This window comes from Dermacentor variabilis, chromosome 3, assembly GCF_050947875.1.
Source record: "Dermacentor variabilis isolate Ectoservices chromosome 3, ASM5094787v1, whole genome shotgun sequence".
Classification (NCBI taxonomy): domain Eukaryota; kingdom Metazoa; phylum Arthropoda; class Arachnida; order Ixodida; family Ixodidae; genus Dermacentor; species Dermacentor variabilis.
This window is the reverse complement of record NC_134570.1, coordinates 177,714,061-177,728,926: the sequence shown is the minus strand read 5'-3', so window position 1 is coordinate 177,728,926 and position 14,866 is coordinate 177,714,061. Positions and strand designations below refer to the sequence as shown.

Sequence of the window (14,866 nt, the reverse complement as noted above, 5' to 3'; positions counted from 1 at the left end):
CCAAGGCTATCTAAGTCGTTAGCGCTAAGCGAAGCGGAGAATACGCGAAGGAAACGAACACCAGAGATAACTTAGTTCTGCGCGTATCAAACTAAGGAAAAGGAAGTAAGAGAGAGAGAGAGGGGGGGGGGCACCCTTCAAATGAACCGGATGATAGGCACCGAGGCGTGCCGCGGAAAAGAAACGACCACGGGAACGATACATGACTGTCAGGGTGGCCGCGCGAACTGCCGGGTTAACGAACGCACGGCAGCGGGCGCCTTTACAGCTAGCAGCTCGTGGACGCCAAGGTCGCGCTGACGCCTATGAAGAACCATTCACGCACGCAGGCCACTCGAGTGGGAAGGTCGAGAGTCCCTCGCGATGGCGGACCGAGGGGCCCCGCAAAAACAAGATACCGCCCAGACAGCTGTGTATCCTAGCCAACTTGCCTACAAAGCCATATCTTCGCCACGTCTTCGCACCCGCGTCGCCCTTTTGAGAGGAAAACGAGGGTTAGCGCCGAGAGCGTGGACGAGTGCAGAAGGGCGCCCTCTCGCGAGCTTCAAGAGACTTCAGGCCATCGTTTCACTGCGAGGTACTGTCCCAGCTCTCAAATCGCGCGCTCCTCACACGACCCCGTTCACAACGACTGCGTACCGATAACTCATCGCTCGCAAAACGAAACGAAACGGCACTGCAGAAAAAAAAAAGAACGGCATTGCACCTTGGCCCAACTAAACAAACAGTTTCGTCAGCGGTGAGAATGCGGGAGGAGAGGTCTGCAGACCTTGTCTTGTCTACGTACACCCGACGCTCGCTCAGTCCCCCTCTCTCTATCTGTGCGTCTCTAGGTAGGGGAGGGAAACAGCAGCCCGAAGCCTAATGTAACAAGAAAAAAAACTAAACTACTAAAGAAACACATGCAAGCCGAGAAACACCTCGCCGCAATTCGCTTCGCTTTAGAATGCAATGCGCGTATATACCCCCAGCTACCCCGCTACGGTCCTGACGGCACGGTAAATCCATCTCTTCACAAGTGGTCCCCGTAAGTAAATTTTCAATTTCTTTTTGTGGCATCTGGTCATCGATTTTAAGATATTTTACCGTCGACTTCTCTGCCGAGGTTGTAGTTCATAGGGAGAGAAAGGCCACTTTAAAACCTTTTGTAAAATGTGTTGAAATCCTTCTCCCGCATTTAGTAGACTTCCACTGTATCTAGAGCTGCGCGCCATTTCTTCTTGGAACAAATGCTACCTGAAGAGTCGTATGTGTTTTACGCATCAGGCACGTCGTTACGTGGAGAGTAAAATACGTTCAGTTTTTGTCAATTCGTGCAATGCGTATGTGAGATTAAGGAAAATACGCTTCCGCGATGGCGGGACATAAAACGTAAACGCCCTTCTTTTATAGTGGCGGCAAGTTTACTGTTTCGTATCTCAAGTTGCTGTCTCCTTAGTCTTTTGCTCCCTCTTCTACGTGTTCCGTGTGTATACGTGGTGATAATTTTCAAGTTTTGTGATATTTTTAAGTCGCCTCTGGCAGATAACATAATCCTAGCCTTTGAGCTGGATTATCCAGTGGAGCGGACATGTACCAAAATCTGAAACAGATATTGCCCCTACTGATTAAAATTTACTAATGAACTTCTTACTTTATTATTTGCCGCAAATATTGCGGATCACGAACTTTAGGCCACGAATACATACATATATATATATATATATGTTCTAAGTGTATATAGCTTGCTAGGCACATACACTTGGAACAATCTCTGAGCATGGCACGAGTTTCAAGTTATGCGCCATCAAACTCGCGGTAAAAATGCACTGTTGTTTCAGTTAACCTTCTTTTTACGAAACTCGGTTTTATGCATTGAAACACAAAACTAACTGTAACGCCCATGTATTTAGCCACACACTTTGGCAGTGAGTGTATTGAAACTAGTATCATCTCGAAAATAAATTTTAAGTGTATACGCCTTGCGAACTCACCGGCTAGATTTCGTAAATCGCATTGTGCCACCAAATAATTAATTAAGAAGTTAAAGCGCAAATTTTTCTCAATTAGTTGAATATGTGTTTAGAATTTTTTGTGAAGGTAATGTCCGCTTTCTTGAGAAATCCAGCTCAAGGACTAGAATTATGCTATCTGCCACAGGTGAGATTAAAAAAAATTCGGTAATACCTAAAAAATTATCTACTCGTATAATCTGCGCTATCCTTACGCAACGCCGTAACCGTTGGAAGGCGAGCAAGGATAAGTGTGACAGGAGAAAAAACCCACTTTTGAGTGCTCGCGGAGTCGTTGCCCTCATAATGACAATGCAATTAAACAAAATGCCGGCTTTCAAATCTCGAAACTAGTCAGTAGGGTCATGAAGGACGATGTTGAGGATTCCGGAATAATTGTAAACACGCAGCGTTCTTTAACGTGCACCGAAAGCGCGGAACTCGGGCGTTTTGAAATCCGCCGTGTTGTATTGTGGCCGCCATGGTAGGGACTCGAACGCTCGACCTGTCGGCGAGCAGCAGAACGCCATAACTGTTAAGCCACCACGGCGAGTCCATCGCAGTAAGAAACCTTGCGCGCTGACAACAAGCTGTCCGCACGAGCTACAGCATGACATAAAAGCGTCTGCGGCATCAGCCTCAAGGCAGTATTCGCCCCTGATAATCGGTGCTCGTGGCAGCCGCAGGAAATTTATGGCCTACTTAACATTTGCTCAATGACGTCTTACTTCAATTAGGTATAATTACCGGTTCGTCATCACCGATTTAGAGCGAGTTGCCTTCCGGCAAAGGAAAACGTTGGAGGGCGTTCAGGCTTCGTCTTTAAGAGTGGCACGCGATAGATTTAAGCGTTTCCTGACCGCTTGTCACGCCTCCCGGCAACCGCAGCTTTCACGCGGTTGCGTGGAGGCGAACGCGACGACGTTGTTACAGGGAACACAGCACGGTGTACGAATATGCTTCTTACACCGTGGAACACAGCGAGCCGCCCCGCCCGGAAAAGGGGGTTTGCTTTCGAGTTTCCGCGTAACAGAGTTATGCTTTCAGGCATATTCAAATTCAACTCCAACGCAATTGTATACGAGAATATATTACGAGTATACGATTATACGAGTAGATAATTTTTTACGTATTATCGATTTTTTTTTAAACTCGCCTGTAGCAGATAGCATAATTTTAGTCCTTGAGCTGGATTTCAGTAGGGTGCGTTTAGGTCGTACTTTTTACATTTTTTCTACGCATTTTACCTTGAGGAACGCAATTACTTCAGTAGCGCATCTACGCCACCCGACCGGGCCTCCATGGTTGTGGTGCGGATTGATCTTTCGCCAAGCGACGTCCGACACCAATATCGCATTTCTTGTGGCACGGGGCCCTTAACGCTAGCACGTTAAAATTCCACCACTGTGGCCACAGTACTGTCATCTCTAATAGCCGACCGCGCCCCAAGACTTCGCGTATTCTACAATGCGGAGCCCTGTCCTCGGGGGCACCCACTCCGAGCGTCAACGAGGGCGGCCGAAACTCTGCGCCGTAGTTTTATATATGAGCACGGCAATCAAAGTATTAAAGCCAAACCGGCAGGACTGGGAAATATGCTACATAAAACCGGAGGGAGCAAAACCTGCTGTACTCCCAGTGGCCACACGACTCTTCCAATGACAATAGACAGTTTCAGCCGAGCCTCACTTACGCTTCGCACCGCTCGCGTTTGTCGCGCCGAGAAACTGCAGGTAGCCCAGCAGATTTCGCGTCTGATAGAAGCGTCTTGCAAGACGCCAGCGACGCGCTATCAGGTCGGCTGTAAAACGATCGAGAATCCTAGTAGACTCGTGCTCCACACAGTCGGCGCTGTACGCGGAGCGATCTTCGTTCCGCTACCGGCACCAGAGCTGTGCGCAACCGCACTAGCGTTGCCGCTACGTGGAAGTAACAAGGATATTCCAGCCCGAACCCCGCGCACCGTAAAGCTTCACCTAAAACAGTATATTTAACGTTCGCACAACGCTCTCAATGCCTGCGGAAGCTAATCTTTTCTCGACACCTTGCAACATCTAGTGATTACCGGTCGTTTCCTGTTGTCACCCCATTTTTTTTTTCACTGTAAGGCGGTGTCGGCTAGGCATAAACACCCGACGATTTGACTGCGTTTCTCGGCGGATTGCTGCCGCGGTAGCTTAGCGGCTGTGGTGTTGTGCTGCTATGCCCGAGGGCGCGGTGAGAAATCGCGGCCGCGGCGGCCGCTTGTCGATGCAAAAGCGCCGGTGTCACTTGCATTGGGGGCACGTTAAAGATATCCCGCTGGTCAAAATTAATCCCCCACTACGGCGTGCCTCACGATCAAAGCGTGGGTTTGGCACTTAAAACACCAAAATTCAATTCATTAGAGAAACGTGGTATACATCAGACGAGGAAGCATTTCCAATGCCTGGTTATCAAACTTTCTTTTCGAATCTATTCTTTTCGAACACCACACACGACTTCGGCGGCAATCCTAATATTAGACTTTTACTAAATAGGCCCTAGTCACGCAGCCTTCTGATGGCTTTCTTTTCATTTCACTGCTGAAACAATCATAGCACCTACAGGCATCGGCGCTAACTCCGAGAGCTTGCTTGCCTTGTTTGTCATAGATAGCGCAGACAGATATGCACATTGTGCTGTAATTGCAGGAAACATAGGTGACCATTCGCACGTGTACACGTTCTCTATAGGAAATCATGCATCTAGAAGTTCGCATTATTCTGAGTCATTTCGTATTCAAGTAATTAATCTGAAAAATAAGAAAAACATATCGCACAGAAATCGAAAAAAAAAATTCAGCTCTGTAGACTGCACAGAAGCGCGTCACGGTTACAACACATAGATATGCGCACTTCTAAACATTTAGGAATGCTGTCTTTCGAATTAAAAATTAAAACAATAAAAAAATTCGGAAACGATGACTTCCAGATGAATGCCTCCGAATGACCGGTGATAAAAATTTGTTATACGCAAACTTTGTGAAAACTCGGGAACCCCTGCATTTCTCTTCGTTAAAAAGAAATACCCAAACCTTGTGAATAATTTCCGCCAAGGACAAATACTTCGAAAACCTCTTTAATAGACCGGGAACTCAGAGTGAAATCACGGGCGCGAAATAAATAAATTTGTACTACCAGAACCTGGTAGTAGAAGTTGGCAGCTTATAACAAGTCCATTATTGGTGACACATCTAACAAATGCTTGACATCTCTAAACGTAAGCACACATGAAGTAAACGTAACTTCCTTTCTGAGAGCTGTAACCGGCACTCAACATTTTTCGAACCCACAGCACAATAACAGGTACACTCGACTTAAATGTCATTAAAGAAGTGCACCACGTGCGATATAAATGGACTTGATATAATGGGCCTATTAAACTTGTGACTTTTCATTGCAAGGACTTACTCACGCTTAGAATCTATGTTTATTGTGTTGCGTCTTCCCTGAGAAAGTACAGCACGCGAAAGTGATGGTTTTATTTCAGTCAGGAAACAAGGACGAGGGAACAAGCTATAAGCAAGTATCTGTGCTAAGTGTAATTTCTGAAGGCCTAGAAAAGATAACTTGCGAGAGGATTATGCCATTTTTTTATAAGTATACTATCTTATGAGATACGCAGTTTGGTTTCCGGCATGAAATGTCTACAAAGCTCGCTCTGTGAGCACAAAATTAATTCAGCCCAAATAACTTCGTCAGCAAGTTATTCACAATAGGCCCTTTGATACACTTTTTTCCAAGCCTTTGATTGTACAAAGGAACAAAACCCTATTCGCAACATTTAAGTATTAGGGCTTTCGCGGTACTCCCCTTGAACTTTACAAATCACACCTTCAACACGGGAAATATTGCATCGCTATTAGATTGAAACTTTTGATCAGTAAGAACACTAGCAAAAAGCGTTCCCCAAGGAAGTGTACTTGGACCTATTCTTCTAAATATTTTTAATAAAAAAATACTGGTAATGTTAGTAATCAGCGCAATTCGCAGTCTACGCGTTGATACTAGCCTTTTTTTATCATTCGACGTTGCGCATTTTACAGCGTTAGCAAACGCGACCTTAAACCTATCATATAAGTGCAGTCATTAGACTTCACTAGCGTACATTAGAAATAAAACCAATGCTGTACTGTTGACGCCTTCGCAAGAGCACGTAAACTATAACACTGCCCATTATCTAATCGCGCAAAAAGATAGAATGGCTCGATAAGGCAATAACATTTAGAAGAAATTTTCAGAAACATTTAATTCTTGATACACAAGTTGATTATATTACGTCTAGCCTAGTGAGAACATGCGCCATAACTCTAACGTGAAGCTATGACAGTCTATACAACCGCTATAACAGTTATAAAAAGGTCTCTTCCTTCTGCATGGTAATTATTGTAACTAGTGAAGTGTACGACATCGCAAGGAAGCATTCATATTGAAAAACATAAGAAAGACGTCCGACAGACTGCTAACGCTCTACTTAATGTACCGGCACTGGAAATATTACGCGCGTTTAATGTGTTGCCCACTGAGCACTTTCATTAATATAACCTGCACTTGAAAATATTGTATATATATATATATATATATATATATATATATATATATATATATATATATATATATATATATATATATATATATATATATATATATATATATATATATTTGGCCCTACGAATAAGGCACAAGAATATTTCGCAAGAAACGCGAAGTCCTCGTAAGAATTCAGAAATAAATGGGTTTCAAGAATTAATTAATGTTAAAAGCAATTGCGGTACCAAGTACGAAGCGCATTATTCTGGTTACATGCTTCTAATACTGAGTTATACAATATCACTAGTAAGTCGCTATAAACAAGTTTAATAAATAACGGTAACGTTTAGGCTAGAGCGCCGAATTGGGGACCATTGGGGTGTTCAGGGTAGGACAAGAAACGCATGATAAATTTTAGCCAGAACAAATTTGTAAAGATCAGCGAGGCCACCATGCGTAGGCTGCAAACTGCTTTCCGAGTATTCGATGTGGGGTTAAAAAAATAACGTAAGAAGGTGGTCACGTGTGATTTTTGTGGTAAATCCCTATTTACATAATAGCCACATTGCATAGTCGTGACAAAGAACGCATCGAGCCTAATTAAAGGACTTATATAGCGTGTAGGAACCACAGGATATCTAGAGGAAACAGGAGATGAATCAAAATGCCACACGTACATTTCAATAAAAAACGTGCGACATTATATATATATATATATATATATATATATATATATATATATATATATATATATATATATATATAGTTATTGCTAGAGAATATACACAATATTTATAAGTAATATTAAGAATACATGCAATAAATATAACTGGAGACGTTGCTTTGACATGATTTGATTGGACAGTACTTAGTTAGCACTCAGCGTCGCGAACCCACATGGTATGAACTTCTAAAAACTGACTTCAGGCGTTATTTTGAACAGTTCTTTTTCGAATGCACGCGTGCAGTTGTAGAATGAAAATCAATGTTAGACTTCGTGTTCTCAGAGAGACGAGTTGAAAATGATGTCCTTATTGTGCAACTGGCCTCACGAAGCTTAGTATAGTTTATTTACAGATAAAGCTTAATGTTGTATGGCCCAAAGTCAGTACTATAAGAAGCATGTTCGAGATTTGATAAAAACGATGACGCGAGCAGTATGATTTCCTTTGCTTTAGACACATTCACTCTTCACCGCGAAAACGCATAAAGAAGGCATTCCTCTCCGAGCCATCGTATCGGAACGTGACACGTGGCAGGGGATGGTCTCTAAGTTTCTGCAGAAACACTTGCGCTAGCTCAGATTTCAGGACCCGTTCATGATAAGGAATTCTGAGGAGCTTATCACTTTTCTTCGTGATCGTGAAGGCTCGAGGGAACCGTTGTTTTCGTTTTCCATTGATGTAATTGACCTATTTTATTCCATTCCACAAGATATATTGGCTTGTGCCATTAGAGATTCCATTGATGACTACAGCCCTGTGGCCTTTCAGAACGCATGTGGTGTAAGTGTGGACGACTTTTTAGAAATTCTTCATTTTTATCTGGCATCGACCATCGTTAATTTCGAAGGAAAGAACTTCGTCCAAAAGCGCGGAGTGTGCATTGGTTCTTGTATTGCACCTTTATTAAGTGACATATATTTATCATATTGTGACAAGCGAATTGCTGAACGTATTGACACAGCCTACTCGGCTAAGATTTTTAGATATGTTGACGATTTTGCCATTTTTTTGAAAGGGGTTGGGGAGGGAGGCGGTTCAACCGCAGTAGAGCGTGTTCTTGAAATTTTCCGAGAAAGCGCGTTTGGGTTGAGTTTCACCTTTGAATTGCCTTCACATGGATGCCTGCAGTTCCTGGACATTTTCATTATTATTGCTGGAACCCATGCGTGCTGGAGATATCAGCCTCGATCAAAAAAAGGTATTTTAAACTACCAGTCTGCTCATTCGAAGCTTGTAAAAAGGGGAATTGCATAAAACTGCCTGCGGGCTGCTCTTGATAAGTCCTGCCAGCACGAAATGCAACATATCGTGTTCTTACAGTTGCAAATACTGCACAACACAGGATTTCAGTATGATATGGTCACCTCGGTGCTGGAAACCCTTGCCAAGGAAGCGCGGGGCCCATCAGAGCTCCGCGCAAGCGTAGAGCCGCAACGTCGTAGACCTGTTGCCATCCCGTATTACCACCAAATATCCCACCGCCTCAAAAAGGTGGCTGAAAAATGTGAAGTACCGGTGGTTTTCACGGCGCCCAAAAAAACTGGCGGGCATGTGCAACATGGTGCAGGGTAAGAACAAAAGAAATGAATGTGGTATCAAGCACGTCGAGAGGTTCGTCCCATGCAGAATAGGGGTAGTGTACCAGATACCTCTCTCTTGGGGCAATAGCTACTTAGGGCAGACGGGACGGTGCCTAAACGTCAGACTGCAGTAGCACCGCGCAGGAGCAGAATGATTGGCGGGGGGTGGAAAACTGGCTGACCATTGTCGCCACTGTCGTAATTGCACGCCTAGGTTCCGCAACACTATAGTCTTGAAGATGTTTGCGTCACAACTGAGCCGAGAAATCTATGAAGCTTATTGTATGAAAATACAATCTGGCAGCTGCGTAAGCAGCTCTTCAGTGTCATTGAGCGATAAAGAGTTCAAATATTTACAAGCAAGTTTGTGGCACTCACGCCCGCATGCCAACGTCGAGTGATGGCTGTCTGATGATTAGCAAGTGTGATTATGTTACTTGTATAAATGTGGGATTTCCCGGAGTAAACCTTAGTTGAAGTTCCGCGCCTGTCTTGTGTGTTCCTTCTTTGTACCTTGTTTTTGTGCGGTTACATGATGCATTCCAATAACATTCAGTCAAATGAATGAAGTCAATGCGACATCGATTGCATTTGAAGGCGTTATTTTTTATTTCATGAATAGACGTGTGCCACTTCGGAGGAGAAAGAGAAGCAAACACAAGGCAAGAATGACTGGTGGAATCACAGGTCTAAAACGAACAATTAGGGAGGGAAAGACAGAATTTAAAAAAAAGTCATCATAAATTTTCAGTCTTGGGTATTCTATGGCTCGTTAAGTTGGCTGGTGCTATGAGACGAAATATTATGAGCTAACAGTACCTGATTTCAATGAATCATGATCCGCAGTGTTTTTCACTCTCTCGCCGAATAACGAAGGTATCAGTGACGTAGTTGTGAATGATGAACTTGTGTCGGACTGCTCGCGTATTGCAACCTAATTAATGGACTTTTCAATCTATTTTTGGTGATACTTCTACAGATGTGTCAGCCTCCGCACTGAAGTCTCTGAATATTTCAACAAGCCTTATATGCAGGTTTCATATGAGGGAGTTTTAGTTCTTTTAGTAAATACTAATGGCAAAAAATACATTTGTCCAGACGGTACACCAAGGGCCTTCTTACTGATGTATGCTCAATGAGTAGCCCACTATCTGGAGATCATTTTTAATGTTTCATTGACACAGAAACGGGTTCTAGATGCCTGGCTAGTAGGAAAGGTTATTATTGTACACAAATCTGGTAAAAATAACGATTTTGGAAAGTATCAGCTTCAACTTTAACTTTATTATTTCTTCTAGTAGACACTAGAAACGTCCTCCATGGCTAAAAGCTGCCGTAAACAGTTTGAGTGAACCCAGGAGGTCTTGTAAACGAAAGTGCGATAACAGGCTGTACTTTGTAATGCAAACACCAAACGGACTAAAGCAGTTCATTACGTTCCAAAGTTGAACAAAATCAACTTTAACTTCATTCATATATAAGCCTCTTGAGATGAAGCTAAACATTCAGACAGAATTGCCTGTCTGGTTGGGAAAATTGATTAGGACTTTGACAGTGACTCCAACCAAATAAACTAAATTATTAGCCCGATGTTTCGGAGCGCATTCGGCTCCTCCTTTAGGAGGTATTCTACGGAGGTGGCGGTGTGCAGCTTTTAAAAGGTCCTTCGTAAAACAAGGAGGGGAGAGCGCGGAAGGTGGGGAGGCACTTGACTGAGAACCTTTTCTTGACAGACGGGAAATGCGAAAGGGTGGGATGGCTGCGGCGGTGCTGGTCGGCTGGGATGACCGATGCTGGGGGCGCTTGACTTGCGTGAATGCCGTTGAAGGGAGGGGGAGCGCAGACGTTTCAGTGTTGACGGCATAGAATGGTGATCTACCTGTCTGGGCGTCTTTTTTTTATTTTAGTTGTGTCGCCAAGGCCATAGATATACACAGATGGTAGGTTGCCCTTGAGGCGGTTTATATTACCTGCTTTATTCTCAATGTGCCACGACTCCAGTGGGAGCATTTTGCGCTAGTTCGTCTCTGTTTGAAGGATTTGGGTCTCTCGGAGAGCAACTTTGTGGCCGGCGTCTTCGGAATGTTCAGTGACGGCGGTGCGTATTTGGTTGCATGTTCTGATGTTACTCTGATCTTCTCTCATTCTTTCTTTTAGATTTTTGGTTTCCCGAACGTACGTCGCCGGACAGTCGGCACAGCTGATTTTATAGATGACGCCTTGAGCATTCTCTTTTGGCAGACGGTCTTTTCGTTTAGGAAGAAGGATACTGAAATTGTTTATAGCTTTGTGCGCGACTATTAAGTCTTCTTTTTTTCAATATTCGGCTGAGAGCTGCGTGGGCACCTTTGGCGTATGGGAGGGACAATCGTTTCTGGGGTAGGGGGAAGTCAACTGTTAATGGTCCTTTAGTTTGTTTTGTATTCTTTATTGTCGAGTGGTCCTTCGGATTAAGTCCTTTGTGTCGCCATTCCTTTTAAGTTCATTGAGAACCACTCTTCTTTCTTTGTTATGACCTGATTCCAATGAGAAATGAGCTTCGGCTCTATTTAACAAAGAAATTACAATAGACGCCTTGTGGTTTGCCTGATGGTTGGATTCAAAGTGAAGGTAGCGGCCTGTGTGGATTGGTTTACGGTAGACTGAAAATATTAGAATGCTGTCTCTTCGTGGAAAAAGAGGCGACCGAACCGAGCTATCGCATTTCACGCAAGCTTCTTCTTCCGTCAATAATTTAGCAGGGAAATCACCGAAAATCGCCGAGATTTTGCTACCATTCTCCAAAGTTAGTCATTGTAACGGAAATTCAGGTCCCCATTGGAGTTCCTTTCACCTGTCTGTATACCTGCCTCGGAAGTTAAAGTAGGTATTTGACAGGCACAGCTAGAGAAGGCGGCAGCTTTAGTCTACACTCAAGGGGTTCTCTCGTTGAGTGTATCATCTTGTTCTAGGGCATCCTTAGTTAAGTATATAGCCACTTGAATCGGTACGCTGGTGAACAGAAAGATCACATAAAAAAAGACCAGGCATTCATCCTCTTAGATACGTGTGTTTGATGAACTTCTTGAAGATGCGCTCATGCTGCGCTTCCTTCCGGTGAGTGGTGATGTAATCTGGTGCAAGTATGTGGTTAGTGATCGCAGTGGGGAGTACGAAATTCCACGATTGGCCGTAAGGGCATTCTGGGCTCATGGAGTTTTAGCGAACCGTAAAAAGCTGCGGTGGGTCCATTGCTGCACATCAATTTAGGTAAATATTTGCAGAACTTGGGTGGAATTGGCAAACTAAGGCTAGCATCCCCAACAGTTAACCAACGCGTATAGTTATCTTGCGTTATTGTTACCATACGCTAATATCATATGGCATCCGTCCCCATCGGGATTAATTAACCAAATTCCGAAAACACTAAGTCAAGCCGCAAGGCTAATTCTACCAGGTAGTTTGAAACTGACTGTTTCCGAAATGCTGCAATTGCTTGAAGTGCCTACTTGGCACAACGCCGGAAACTAAGCAGTCTTAAATTTTATGGCGAAGCTGTCTTGCGGAAAGTGTGCCGTCGTTGTTGGAGCTAGCTAAAAGCATCATCATCGGCAATGGCTCAAGCGTCGTCGTCTTCTTCCAGAGCTGGCTTGGTGGCGCGCCTCGGCGCGACCGCGCGAACGCGCTCGTGTCACTGCTCGCGCGTTCGTCGTCTTCCACATCCCGCTCCGTTGCCGCTCGTCATTGCAGCAAAGAATTTCACTTCTCTTTTGTCGTCGTAATGTGTAGGCCGCGTTCACGGTGGTATGAGCCATTTGTCAATGGAGTATGAGCCATTCATTGTCGTACGTGACGGGTACATTTAATTTTCAAACAAATTAATTTTGATGAATCGCAAGCGGCAATGTCGGGCCCATGCTCCTAACCGCTCCGCCGAGCAAACTCGGGACAGCGAATCCAAGCGACAACGGCAGACTGCGGGCATACCGTAGCTGACGCCATTTTCTCCGTCCTAGCTGAACGTGCGTGTAACTTCATTAAGAAACACAATGAGGTCAATCGTCTAGCCAATGCAACCAATCTTAAAAACGATTGCAGCGCCCGCACCTCCAGTGGTGAGCCACGCGCCCAATATACGCAGCTTTGTATTAGTGGTTCCGCAGATTCTATCCCACCTACAACTATGGGAAGAGCACGAGTAGTGCGTACTCCCAGGACGAAGCTGCCTACCACGAGCGCCTGCGAGAGTTCGCTTGTGAGCGAGCTTGTCGTCTTAAAGCCTGCCTAAAGAGCAAAAAAAAAAGCACTGGGTGGAATCCTTCGCTATAAGCCACATTACATACGTTGCTGCTTTCCACAATTGGAGGCAGTCCTAGCGAAATAAGATCAATGCGCTCATACGCATAGCGTACATGGCTGCACTCGGACTTCTCGACTGCACAAGCACCGACAAGTTCCTGGCCCTGGGAGGGCATAACACCCTGGAGGGAATCGCCGAGGCGCAGAGGACCGTTCAGCTCGCGCGGCTGTCGGAAACAAGAACGGGCAGACAAGTGCTGCGTGAACTAGGCCTGGGGCCAAAGGAAAGGGGACCCGAAAATACAGAAGTACCTGTACCGGACGCAATTAGTAGACGGCTACGGGTATGGCCGGTGCCAAGAAACATGAACCGTGAGTTCCACAACGAGCGGCGGGAGGCGATGGTCAAGGCGCTCATCGATCTCCATGCCAAAGACAGGGGTGCCGTGTTTGTGGACGCGGCAGAGTATCCACATGACAGAAAGGCATTCGCCGCTGCAGTCGTTGGGGCATCGACCGGTGCAACGAGAACAGCGGTGAGTGTGCGGACTCGAGGGGCGCATCCAGCCGAGGAGGTGGCCATTGCCCTGGCCATCGCCAACCCCGAGTGCACGACTGTGCTCTGTGATTCTAGGACGGCAGTGCGAAATTACGCCAGAGCAAGGGTGTGTGGTGAAGCCGCGCGTGTGTTGCGTGCGATCAGCCTCGCGAGTTCAAATCGGTGTGTCGTGATAAGTGGTTTCCGGCCCACATGGGCGGCGATGTGTCGGATCGCGGCAACGCAAACCACAACGAGACGACGAACGCGGCGGCGCGAGGACTAACAAACCGTGCCGCTGCTACTGCGGTCGACCCGTCGTGGTGGTGGGAAACCAAGGACAAAATGACATCCTACAACGAAATTGTGAACTGGTACAGACTAGAGCAAAGGACTATGCCGCCACCTCATCCGGGCTTGACCCGTAAGGAAGTGGTTTTATATCGACAACTTCAAACGGGGTCGTTATTCACCCCGGTGCTGATGAGGCACGTGTGTCCAACTGTTTATGTAAGTGACCTGTGTTGTTTGTGCCGAAAGGAAAGAGCCACTGCAGCTCACATCCTTTGGGACTGTGCTAAGGATCCGCACGAAGCTGCAACGATAACAACGATCCCGCCGCTCTTCGAGGCCGCAACGAGGTGCTATGATCAACATGTCCAAGCCCAGGCCGTCCAGCAGATCTCGGCGGCCCTCGAAAGGCAACGACCGAGCGAAACCGGAGGGAGGCTGCCACCCCAAAATAGGAGCAGGCGCGGTTGACCAAAGGGAATAGTGCGGCCGCAGCCGAAGTAGAGGCGCCACACGCCGCGAAGACGTCATGGCCACGTCACGGTGACGCCTCCCTGACAGGGGAAAGGCTAACCCTTCTGCAGGCATTCATAACGAAGTTTCTTCACTTTACTTCACTTCACTGGGAGAACGACAAAAAAGTACTCCTAAAGCATGCTCACCACGCGAAGCACGCAAAATCGAAAATTCGTGAAAGAATAGTGGAACAAAAGATTTACTATGTAGACTGCTTGCGAAGTCTGACTTGCGTGGTGTAACTCGGTGCGTAGTGACACTCGCTGTAACTAACACAGCTTCGCTGTTCGACCATCTTCGCAGCCTGGAAGGGACGTTGATTTCTTTTCTGGCTGCCAAAAGAATGCGTCAATTTCACAACCACACCCTACCTCATTTCCAAGCAAACTAGAAAGGT

General features: G+C 45.6%; 1 protein-coding gene across 2 annotated transcripts in view; it reads left to right on the top strand.

The window, feature by feature from the left end:
- Positions 1-268: 268 nt before the first annotated feature.
- The window catches only part of LOC142576542 (monocarboxylate transporter 12-like), an 89,337-nt gene continuing 74,739 nt past the window's right edge, over positions 269-14,866 (top strand). Inside the window, exon 1 of one of the 2 annotated variants that reach the window (XM_075686708.1) lies at positions 269-577. The gene's annotated coding sequence lies outside the window, so the exon portion shown is untranslated. Of the gene's footprint in view, positions 578-643; positions 1,028-14,866 lie in introns of those variants that run through there. The other variant, XM_075686706.1, reaches the window with a different exon arrangement.